Source organism: Cricetulus griseus, chromosome X (assembly GCF_003668045.3).
Source record: "Cricetulus griseus strain 17A/GY chromosome X, alternate assembly CriGri-PICRH-1.0, whole genome shotgun sequence".
Classification (NCBI taxonomy): domain Eukaryota; kingdom Metazoa; phylum Chordata; class Mammalia; order Rodentia; family Cricetidae; genus Cricetulus; species Cricetulus griseus.
The window spans coordinates 42,887,488-42,900,610 of NC_048604.1; the positions used below are offsets into that span (position 1 = coordinate 42,887,488).

At 38.7% G+C, this 13,123-nt stretch overlaps 1 long non-coding RNA gene across 1 annotated transcript in view; it reads right to left on the bottom strand.

Annotated features, from left to right (window-relative positions):
• Positions 1-13,123, bottom strand: part of LOC118239398 — a 34,781-nt gene that overhangs the window by 20,545 nt on the left and 1,113 nt on the right. The gene's annotated exons all lie outside the window — the stretch shown is intronic.

The window sequence follows — 13,123 nt, forward strand, 5'->3', positions numbered from 1 at the left end:
TAACCCAAACCAAGAAAGACAAACATTGTATTTGTCCATTCATAAATGGATATTAGGTGTAAATAAAGGATAGCTATGCTACAATTCACAGCCACAGAGAGACTGGGTAACAAGGAGGGTTCATGGGGGGACATACAGATCTCCCTGGAAAGGAGAAATAGAAGAGATTTTGTGAGTGGACTGAGGGTTTGTTGGGATGGGAACATGAGCAATCAGGTAGCAGGAGGGGGAGAGTGCTGAGGAGAACTGCTAGGGACAGCATTTCCAAGCCAGGTAAAACCTGGCACAAGAGAATCTCCCAGGAGTCTACAGGGAGGACCCCAGGTTGGACTCCTAGCAGTAGTGGATAAGTAGCCTGAACTGGTCATCTCCTATTACCAAATTTGTGCCTGGTCCAATTATCATCAGAGAGATGCATTCCAGCAACTGGTGGAGAAAGATGCGGAGATCCACAGCCAAACATTAGGCAGAGTTTGGGAATCCTCCAGAGGAAGAGGAGGAGAAAGAATTGTAAGAGCCAGAGGGGTCATGGAAACCACAAAAAACCTCACACAGTCAAGTAACCTGGACTCACAGGGTCTCACAGAGACTGAACCAACAACCAAGGAGCCTGCATGGGATGGACCTAGCCATTCTGCATATATGTTACAGTTGTGTAGCTTGGTCCTCTTACAGGACTTGCAACAGTGGGGACAGGATCTGTCTCCAACTGTTTTACTAGTTTTGGGGATCCTAGTTCTCATACTGGGGTCACCCTGCCCAGCCTTAACACATCGGGTGGTGTTTTGCCTTATGGAAACTTGATATACAATGTTTTATTGATACTCATGGAAGGTCTGGCCTTTCCTGGATGAAGATGGAAGAGAAGATGATTGGGGGGGTGGGGATAGGGGGGTGGATAGGGGGACGAACTGGTAGGGAAGGATGTAGGGAGATGATACAGCTAAGATGTAAAATAAATAGACGAGTAAAAAATAAAAATAAAACCAAAAATCCTACAAATAAGACATGAGAAATTGTTGTTATCTTGTTTGGTTTGCCTAATGCTGAAGTCTTCCTTTTTAAAGTTTCAGTTCATTATTTGTGGAAGTGATATTCATCACTTGTAAAAATATTAGAAAATATAATACCAATCCAGAAGTAGCTATTGTCAATAAAGATTGACAAGAGTTAAAGAGTAGATAAGTCCAGAAGCTGCTGAATTCAAATGGATAACTAAAACTAAATTTTCTGAATTAATGATTTGTTTATGAGCACAATTTTCGACATGCCAGATTAACACCATTTTCTAACAAGATGTATAATGTTCACTTTAATGTGCCAAAATTAAATTCAAAGATATTATAACTCCTTCATATGCCTAAATTGAAAATATACCTATAATTGATATATAGAAGAGACAGATAGTATGTAAAATATAATAAGTGATATTTCATTATGTAAATACTTTGACAAGACTGCACTGGAAAACAAAATGAAGGTATTGACATCTACTGAAAATATATTAGCTACAAATGCAGGTGGATTCAAGCATGTTGTATTCATATTTTAAACACTATAAGTGCTATGCCATTGAGAAAACAATGAAGTGATATTGAAATACTTAAATAAAAATATGCCCTAGCAACCAATAATTCTACATTCACTTACAACATCTTTCAGAAATGCAAGATAAAGGCATATTCAGACAAAGCTAAGAGAAATTGTTGCTAGCACAAGTACAAAAGATGCTAAATAAGTTCTTCATGCAAAAAAAAAAATGACACCAGGCAGCTACTTGAATATATGCAAAAAGTTGTAAGACAGTAGAGGAAAGTAATCTGAGAAACACTGCCAGGGATACCATGATCTTTAAAAATTGTGATTGAAACTTAGGGTAAAAAGTATTTGTGTCAAACAGACAGTATGTAGTCCCTTATATTTCCCAGCAGCCTTTCACATTGAGGTGAGTTTTTCTATGGCTCTACACAGTGAACTAAGAGCAGAAGTGATGTATCAGAGTGCTGAGGTAGGTAAAAGTATTCTGCCATGAGAAAGCTTTGTATTTTCAAGTTTCTAAAGAGATATTACAAACAATGTGTACTTAAAAGCACATTTTAGTAACTATTTAGCTTTAAATTATAATACAATTAGGTACAAGTATGATTGTTAATTTAAATTCATATCCTTCCCTTCTACACAAATTTTGAATGAGAAAGAACCCTTTGATGACTGTATTCTTATTTGAGAGACAAGGAAGTTAAGATACAAGCATTGTAAGATCAAACTGGCTTTCCTCTGCATTGAAATCAGTCTCACTTATACTGCATAAAAAATAGGCCTTTTATGAAAAACAAAGATTATGTTCCAAATGTCTAAATTAACTTTGTGCATAAAACTCTAAGAGGTAAAGAACAAAAGGACTCTGTTCCAACACAGGTTCTAGGAGAGTGGTTTTGCTTACTCTGGAAGCAATTCTTTTGTACACTCCATCTTTGAACAGGAAATTCAGCACCATAACTTAGTAAAATGTGGTTTGTCCATCACAGGCCTGAATTGTTCATTATTCAAGAGTCAAATCATGGGCTCAGGAGATGAATTCACCATTAATAACACCCAGTACTCTTCTAGAACACCCCCCCCGTTGAGATCCCAATACCCACATCAGGTAGCACATAACCATCTACAACTCCAGCTCCAGAAGATCAGATGCCCCCTTCTGACTTCTGCACACATGCGCACACACAGAGAGAAATTGAAATAAATCTTTAAAATTAGTGAATACAACAAATGATAAAATCTTGTATGTAAAATAACTACTACGAGCATATCATAAAATGTGAGAGATCAACACAGATACAGGTCATATCATTCAATGACTATATTTTACTTGTGAGAAACTGACTAAAATAAGTTCTGTTCAAGTGCTATGCCCGAAATGATGAGACCAGATATGAGTAGAATACAAACAATGACCCAGGTCCACTATCTCCTAAACAGTAATCATTTTTAATAATCTTTCACTAATTTCCATTTACTGTGAAATAAGTGGCCCATATAAACATAACTTGGATTGTTTTATATGTGAATATAGATTGAAAAAGTTGAATAGTACAACATATTGAGAGGAGTTAAAGGCTGACATTCACTGAAATGTAAGAAAATCTGGGTACAAGTATATAAATGTATCCAGGACAAGAATATTACTACTTCAAATCCCTATCCAGAACCTCCTGGAATTACCCACCACCAAATTTGTGACTAAAATGCACTTTAAGGACTTAACTTCCAGGGTGAGGTGCACAAAAGCACCTACTTGTTCCCAGGAACTTCTGAAATGACTGGCTGACGATGAGATTATAGCATAGAGCTGGGACTGGGAATGTGGTCATTAATGCCTGTGGAGGCTTCAGCAAGTTGGTAAAAGGAGCCCTCCCAATTCATATCTTGTTTTCCTCAGTTTTGGGTCTGGCCCCAAGATCAACCCAACTTGATCCTTTGTTCTCCAATGTGCCTTCCTCTGGTGCTTCTTATCTGTAAGAAGACCCCCAATTTGCACTTGACAGTCTTCTGCCAGACAGTAAGACAGTATATCTCAGCAACTGAAGGCCATACAAACCCAGATGCCCCATGAAGGCTTGGTGAACCCCATTTGCCAGGTGTTACACATCAGGGGCCAAAGGTACAGAATGCAATGTTCTGGGCATCGCATTTATTCAAAGCACATTTTAAAGGTATACTCTGTTGACAATGGTATCATACACATCTAAAAGTAGAATGTTTCCCTTCATGGGTAGGAGGGAGGAATGGTGGTAGGGTAGAAAGGATCTAGTGAATACACACTTGCATTACGAAGAATGATGACAAGGCAACACATGGTACATACACAAATGAGGTTTTTTTTCGTGTTTTCTGGTTGTCAGTGTCCTACTGAAATCATTAGTGAATTCCCTCAAGATCCCAAAATGCATATCATGCGAACTTGCTGATTGGTATATATTTCATATTTGTTCTCATTCCTTCATTTTCATCAATAGCTATTGCTTACAATTTTATTATTGCTTAGTGTTTCTGATCTTTTCCTGTTGTTTACAAATGATGACTCTAATTGCATGTGTAGATGCGTATGTCTAAATGCATACATATATACATAAGCCATTGGCGTTGAAATTGTGTGTGCATATTGTATAGGTATAATACTTATAGTCATTTTGGGAGAATTGCTATTTAAGTCTGATCTCCCTCAGGCACAAATACTCTAAATAAGACTTTAACAATTAAATAATTATTTCTACATTGTGATGCCCCTATTTTCCTACTTAAACCAACCACCACTTTCCTGCTCCAGCCACCTCTGGGCTTAGAGAGGATGCAGTTTGGGGCTAGAAAATGCTTTCGGGCAATAGTTTTTAAACTTCACCATACATCAGAATCCCTCGGGAGCTTGTTAAAACAGAATGCTGAACCGACAAGAAGTTGTGATTCAGTAGGTATACTGGATGCAGGGTGTTGAGTATTTGCATATTTGACAAACTCCCAGGTGATGTTGATGCTACTGGGCTGGATACCACAGTTTGAGAATCATTGTTGATGCAAACATGTCTACCTGTTTATGAGTTTGAAGCCATAGTTTAAAACTAGCTTTCAGTGAACAGAGAAAGAAAGTAAAGAAAACACCTGTTTGCATGTAACAATCTGTGGAAGGGAAACAGATATACAACTATATTCTCTCCCTCTTCAAAGGTAAATTTGCAGAGGATAAGGTAGTCCACACTTGTAGTAAGAGATAAGAGGGAGGAATTTGAAAGTGTATGTAATGGTTTGCATGTTTATGTTTTCTGGACACTTATATTCAGACTGATCCTCTCTACACACACAAAAAAATGAATTCACCATTTTTCCCTCTACTCTAGACAAACTTAATATTCCCAGTCTTGATCTTAATGAGAAAAATTCATATTTGAATTTTGTTATCGTCACCAAATATGGATCTTAGAACAACAGCTCACAGTAAAAGAGTACCTTCAGTAGAGGTGGTGGGGAAACCACACTGTAAGAAGCACAAACAAGCAGAAAGTAACCAAATTAACAATTTCAGTAAACTCTAGAAGGAAGCATCCAGTCACACATTTCAGATAACATACTCAGAGTAACAAGTCTGGCATTCTATAATTACAGTAACATATGGTCTTGCAAATACCATCTAAGGGTTTTTAAAAGGAGATCTAGCAAAGAATTGTGCCATTATTTTGGTGGGGGTTGCATTAAATCTGTAGATTGCTTTTGGCAAGATTGAAATTTTTACTGTGTTGATTCTACCTATCCAAGAGCATGGGAGATCTTTCCATTTTCTGGTATCTTCTTTAATTTCTTTCGTTAAAGAATCAAAGTTCTTGTACACAGGTCTTTGGCTTGTTTGGTTAGCATGACCCCAAGATATTTTATGTTGTTTAGGGCTACTGTAAAGAGTAATGTTTCTCTGATTTCTTTCTCAGCCCATTTATCATCTGTATATAGTAGGGCTACTGATTTAATAAACTGTATATGGAAAAACAAAAGACCCAGGATAGCCAAAACAACCCTATAAAATAAAGGAACTTCTGGAGGTATCACCATCCCTGATTTCAAACACTATTATAGAGCTATAGTCCTGAAAACAGCAAGGTATTGGCACAAAAATAGACAGGTAGACCAATGGAATCAAACACCTGATTTTTGACAAAAAAGCTAAAACATCTTCAAAAATGGTGCTGGCATAACTGGATGCTGGAATGTAGACGACTGCAGATAGATACATATCTATCTCCATGCACAAAACTTAAGTCCAAATGGATCAAAGAGCTCAACATAAATCCAGCCACACTGAACCTCTTAAAAGACAAAGTGGGAAGTACTCTTGAGCGAGTTAGTATAGGAGACTGCTTCTTGAACAAAACACCAGTAGCACAGACACTGAAATCAAAATTAATAAATGATACCTCCTGAAACAGAGAAGTGTTACGATAAATCTTTCCACCAAAAGCCGTCTGAGCCCCACTGCCACGTGTGCGCTTTACGCCAGCCGCCCGCCCGAGTTAGGCCCAAGTGAATACACAGAAACTTGTATTAGGTTTAAAGCTGCTTGGCCAATGACTAGGATTCCTCATCTGTTAGCTCAGTCTTAATTATCATAAATCTATATATTTTATAAGACTTATCTTATCAGATGCCTTATTGGTGTCCCTCCTTGCCAGTGGATCACATTGTGCCGCTGGAGCAGGAGTTGGGGGGAAAAGAGGGCCCTTCCTGTTTCTCCTTCGCTTAAATATGAGTCTCCTTGCTATGTCATTTCCTGTCTGGATCATCACTTCTCTACTGCATTTCCCAGAATCCTCTTTGACTCCTAGTCCTGCGTAACTTGCCGTTTCATTGGCCAAACAGTATTTTATTTAACAGTCAATAAGATAAACATATACAGTACATTCCCCATTAGAGAAGCTTCTGTAAGGTAAAGGACACAGTCAACAGGCCAAACAGCAGCCCACAGAATGACAAAAGATATTCACTAACCCCACATCTGACAGAGGGTTGAGCTCCAAAATTTATGAAGAACTCAAGAAGCTAGTCTCCAAAACACCAAATAATTCAATTAAAAAGTGGGGTACAGAACTAAATAGGGAATTCTCAATAGAGAAGTCTAAAGTCGCTGATGGACATGTAAGAAACATCATTAGCCATCAGGGAAACACAAATCAAAACAACTCTGAGATACCATCTTACTCCTGTCAGAATGGCTAAAATCAAAAACACTAATGACAGTTTATGCTGGAAAGGAAGTGGAGAAAGGGAAACACTCCTCCACTGCTGATGGCATTGCCAACTATTACAGCCACTTTAGAATCAGTATATGGAGATTCCTCAGGGAAATGGGAATCAGTCTACCACAAGATCCAGCAATTCCACTCTTATATATACACCCAAAAGATGCACTTTCATAGAACAAGGACATTTGTTCAACTATGTACATAGCAGCATTATTTATTCAAATAGCCAGGCCTGGAAGCAACCAATGCCCTTCAACTGAAGAATGAATAGAGAAAATGTGGTACACTTTCACAATGGAGTATTAGTCAACAGAAAAAAAAATGGAATCTTAAATTTCCCAGGCAAATGGATGGAACTAGAAGTAACCATCCTGAGTGAGGTAAGCCAGTCACAAAAAAACAAATATGGTATGTACTCACTCATATATGGAATTTAGACATAGAGCAAATGATTACCAGCCTACAATCCACACCACCAGAGAAGCTAGGAAACAAGGAGGACCCTAAGAGTCACATACATGGTCCCCTGGAGAAGGGGAAATGGACACAGGAAATGATGAGTTAGGAGAAAGAGAAGGGAAGAAGAAGAGGGGAGAGGAGGACATGAGGGAGCAGGAAGATTGAGTCAGGAGAAGAATAGAGGAGAACAAGATAAGAGATGCCATAATAGAAGGAGCCATTATATGTTGAAAGAGAAATATAGGACTGGGGGAATGTCCAGAGATCTACAAGGATGACCCCAAATAACAATCTAAGCAATAGTGGAGAGGTTACCTTAAATGCCCTTCCGAAATAATGAGATTGATGACTAACTTATATGCCATCCTAGAGCCTTCATCCAGTAGCTGATGAAAGCAGAAGCAGACACCAACAGCTAAACCCTGAACTGAACTCCTGTAATCCAGTTCAGAGAAGGAGGATTGATGAGCAAAAGGGTCAAGAAAAGGCTGGAGAGACCCAAAGAAACAGCTGACTTGAACAAGGGGGAGCTCATGGACCCCAAACTGATAGCTGGGAAACCAGCCCCCCTGAACTTGGGTGTCAGTGAGGAGGCCTCAGAAGATCAGTATTTATCCCTAGTACATGAATGGGCTTTGGGAGCCCATTCCACACAGAGGGATACTCTCTCAGCCTAGACACCTAGGAGAGGGCCTAGGCCCTGCTCCAAATGATTTGACAGACTTTGAAGATTTCCCCATGGAAGGCCTCACCTTCCTTGGGAAACAGAAAGGAGATGGGATGGGGGTTATTTTGGGGGCACGGGAGGAGGAGAGGGAGAGGGAACTGGGATTGACATGTAAAACAAGCTTGTTTCTAATTTAAATAAAAAATAGAATAAAAGGTGATCTAGTAAACAATTTACTAAAAAGACTAACTCCAGTGCCTGATAGGTCACATTTTCTTTAAAGCACTTTTTTTATTTACCTGATTCTTCAACATTACCTCTGTGAAATTGTCTGCCCCCCATTAAACAAACTTTTTCACTTCAAGTGCAAAAGTGAAATGATTGAACTAAGAATAGAACTTGTGCCTTGGGACTCTGTACAGAAACCAAATCATTGTGCTGAGTTAAAGTCACAGATAGTTGAAAGTACAATTCATAGTCCTCCATGTTGGCTTCTTTTTGGGTGTTTTGCCATGGTTTTGTACCTGAAGTTCATAAAACATGGTACTATTTAAGAAGATCCAGAATTAACAAGCAGATTGCCTCTGTAATTGAGGTGTATTTTGCCTTTGTGGGTATTATTCAAAATTCACCAAGACTATTGTCAGAAAAGTGGGGTGACAGAGAAGAGGGTAGAGAGACCACTCAGGTCTGTTACTTTGGCATTGTGCTTGTTTGTAGAACATAACAGAGATGTCTGCATTTCCACAAGCCTTTCAAAAGCACTTCAGGAAAATTGCTATAATCTGGCATTCCTTCACCAGCTGCAAACTCCATTTACTTGAAGTAGCTGTCCCTAACTGTTAGGCACCCTTGTGTATCTGCTGTGGTGCCATCTGTTTATATAAGGAGTAGCTTTTGTTAAATGAAATAATGGGTAAGAGGTATAGATGTGTCTGATTTTGGCCAGAATGCATTACTCTCTAAGAAAAACAGTGGAAAGCTATTCTCAAAAGCAGCAAGAACTAGAGAGCCTGGAGACACTAGCCAGAAGAATAGATTTACTTAAAGTCGGGTGTTGGCTATAGACTCTAAGTCTTGAAATTTCTCCTACACTGATGAGACCATCACAAGTTGTGTATTTCATGCTCATCTGCCCTACTACTTGCTAAACCTCAGTAGACATTAAAAGAATTCCCATTATCCCATGCCTTACCTAACTACTAAGAGAAGACAGACATTTTAGAATGAGTTGTAATCAGTGTGATGTATTCTCATTCCAACTTGTCAGAATACTTGTTCAGTAGCATTTGGTTGGGGATGGAGGGCTATAGATAAGTAGAACTGTGAAAGGACAGCCCACTGTTAGCAAGGCTTGCAAGGCAAAGTATTGTAAAACACACTGCAGTTTGCCTTATTACCTTCCACATTCCGTAGCTTGCTTCTGTCCAAGGTTAGAATGAAATACCTTAGGTACTTGACCTTTCACCTCATATTTTTTCCAGTTCTCATACCCATGCCCCCCATACCTTTGCTGCAGAGAGCAGTAGATATGTTCAACAATTCACAAGACCCAGAAACAATCTTAATGAAAATAAGTATGCTGAGTATAAGGAAAAGGGAAAAAATACAGACACTATTTTTGCCTATTATAAAATGGTTGTCCGTAACAAGGGCAGACTCAAGGCAGTACATAAGTAACAAATTTTGATTGGTGTTCAATCTTTAAAACAATTCTTCCTCCTTCTTTCAATATACGCAGGTAACACAACAAATGAAATCAATGTGATTTTCTCCTTTGGTGACCTGCCTCACACCTCTCCCAAGGCAAAGAGTTATTTGCAAATCATCAAACACTCCTTTCTCTGGAATTCTCTCATGTGCTCCTATGGAATAGATATGTATAAGTATCCTGCCTGGACTTCATATGGGCAACAGCCTCCAATTTCCTTTGATTTTGAGCAAAAATCACAGTGGTTTTCTCTAATTGAGGTGGAACCAGGATGCATGATAGTGTTGTGGGGAAACTACACATCTGTCTTCCACATCAGTTCAGTTGAATTCTCCTATTTTTGAGCGACTCAAACTTGCCTCTTCTGCCTTTCCTTTCTGCTTAGACTTTTCCCTTTCTACCTCGTGGCAGATAAAGTAAACATCTGGAAGAAGAAAAACTCAGACTTCCCCCTTCCCTGTTTCTTTGCTTTTTCTGAACTACCAAGTAATATTAACCAACTGCGGTTTGCATACCTCCTCTTCTATTTCTCTTGGGGGAAATGAATTTGGGTCCATATGCCAAGATTAAATCTTTAGATAATAATCCAGATGCATTAAGAGACCATTTGTTTAACTGGTATACCTGGGTTACAGACAAGAAAATACATTGTTACTGTTGTAATTTAAGAAAAGCAGCATTCAAGAGAAAGATGCCATGAGACAGGGTTCAAGCAGAGGGTTTTTCGTAATTAGGGAAAGAGGTCATAAAAAGGGGAAAGGGGAGGGGGAAGACTGGCCTCCAGAGACAGGAGAGAGGGGAAAGGGGAAGAGAGAAAGGGAGAGGGAGAGAGGAACAGAGAAAGAGAGAGGGAAGGATGAGTGGTGGGCAGGGCCCTTTTAAAATGGAACATAGTGAATATTCACAGGTTGTGCTCTTAGTGGCTGCAGCTGAAGGTGTATCCTGTCAGAACCCCAAGGACAGACTAGTACAGATGCCTAAATACTAACAGTTACCATATTTTGATTATATATTCACTTTAATGTCCCGCGCTATCGCCTCGCCAGCAAGAACCACACAGGACATTCGGATCCTTCTGCAGTAAAACTTTAATGCATCTTGAGAGGAGAGCATAAGCTTACCAGAGCGGAGACCCCGAGCCAAGAATCCCGTCCCCTAATAAAGGCTGGCAGCCGCCGCCTGGGACGTGTCACCCTATGATTGGCTTCAGCTCATCAGGCCATATGACGCCACGGAATAGGCAGAGATCAAGGAATGGAAAATTACCCAGCGCCTGCGCAATAATTTACATTCAGTGCCTGCAGGCGCCATCATTGTAATGGAGAATGCAGGGACGGCTCCCTACACTTTAATCTCACTATCTTATATTCATTCTAATCTTATTTTAAATGCTACCATTATCTGTATTGTATAGTTTTGGACACTGAAACATTAAAGAGTTATATAACTACCCAGTCATTATAGCCAGCAAGCAGTGATATGAAGACTTAAAACTAGATATGTATGGCTTCACATTTTATGTTTTAATCACTAAATTTAACTGCCTCTAATAGTCGCATCAACCATGATAATATGTTAAACAATCATCAAAAAATTACATTTCTTTCTTTAGCCTTCTTGAGTGTTTAGCATATACATTAGTTTGCCCTAAGCAGTAGGTTTAGGATTGAAGGCATAAGCTATAATAAAGAGATTATCAGATATGACAGAAGACATGAACCAATAACAAGGCAATATTTGTTATTAACACATATAGAAAGATATAGTATGTCAATAACTCTACAAAGTATGCTACTGTCTAGAGACTGTGTCAACAGTAGAACTGTTTGAGAAAATATATTGTTTCCTAAATATCACTGTACTCTTCTGTTTCTTGTTAAGGTTAACAGACACATACAAACAAGTTATATGTAATTTTATGTAAAATATGTATATATGTTATGTTATACCTCATTAATATGCATATAGCATTTGGAAAATTAAAATTAATCTTATATGTAAAATTCTTGGGCTGGGGAGGTGGATAAAATGTTTGCAGGCAAACACAGGCAAATCCAATCTTAAGGAAGCAAACAAGAATTACATCTTCCCAGCCTTGTGGAACTGTAGAAGGAATAGAAAAGGGAAAGACAGAGGAAAATAAGTGAAAGTAAAACCATTTGCCACTTGAGAACATAAATTCTCAGTAGGATCAGCTACATTGATGTCTTTTTAGTGAGAGACACCTCAAGTTCTGCTTTCTATATCTGCTTTCTATATCTATTTCTTCCATGAGAAATGTAAATTGTCCATGAAAGCACTGAGTTTGTTATGAGAAACACGGTTTCAAATAAAGGAGCCTGCTGCATATACCAGCCCAGTCATACCTTAAAAAGCCAGAGTGCATGAGGTGTGCAGACTGAGAGGAAGCAGGGGCAGGAAATCAAATCATGGCTTATGAAACTGCAATGTTCAACTATGAATGCCAGTAAAGCAAGCAGCAAACAGATGCCAAGAGTTATCAGACAGCCACCAGAATAGCAAGAAGACTATACACTACTACATGAGATAAACCCCATCTCTTTTAACGAGTAGTAGCCCATTATCTTTTTCCTATACACCTAGGTACAATCTTATAAAATGAGTTGGGGATATTTCCCTGAGAGAATTTTTATGCTAGAGTAACTAAAAACTAAAGGGGTCACTTAAATGGGGCCTTGGGAAATTATGGCCTGTGAGGCAAATCTGTCATGCATTTTTGTAAATAAAGTGTAATTCTAACATGACCACTCCCTTTGTTTACACACCATCACTAGATATATGATAGCTTTTGGAGTTGAGTGCTTGCAACAAAGAACAAAGGGTCTACAAATCTAAACTATTTATTATCCAGTTTTCTTCAGTAAAAGATTGCCAGTCCTTGGGTTCCATTACCAAATCAGACTGAATTTTAAATAAAATTTTAAATAAAATTGGGTATCCTTCTAACCATCTCCCAGTTGAGTTGGGTAGTCTCAAACAAAAGTCAAGATTAAATGTAGAGACAAGCTGAATTTCTTTGCATATCCAAGTTACTGTGAGTGTGATATCTACAGCCCTAATAAATCACTTCAGCTGGTGACAATAATAACCCATTATAATTATAGAGTGCTTATAGCTTATAAAGCACACACACACACACACACACACACACACACACACACACACACAGAGAGAGAGACAGACACACACACAGACACACACACACACACACACACACACTGGCTTGTCTATCTTCACAAAGTCCCCCTGAAAAGGTGTTAATAAAACTTTCCACAGATAAGCACATAATTGAGTTGCAGTGAGATGAAGTGACTTGCTACTGGCCACAAATCTGGAGATAAGGCCTGAATTTGAGCTCAGGTATTTTAATAACACAATTCATTGTGCTTTCCATCCTACTTAAGCCAGACTACTAGTACAAATTCCAGTTCATCAAAACAAGAATGGCTATATTCCAATGAACAACTTAGAAACTGTCCCCTT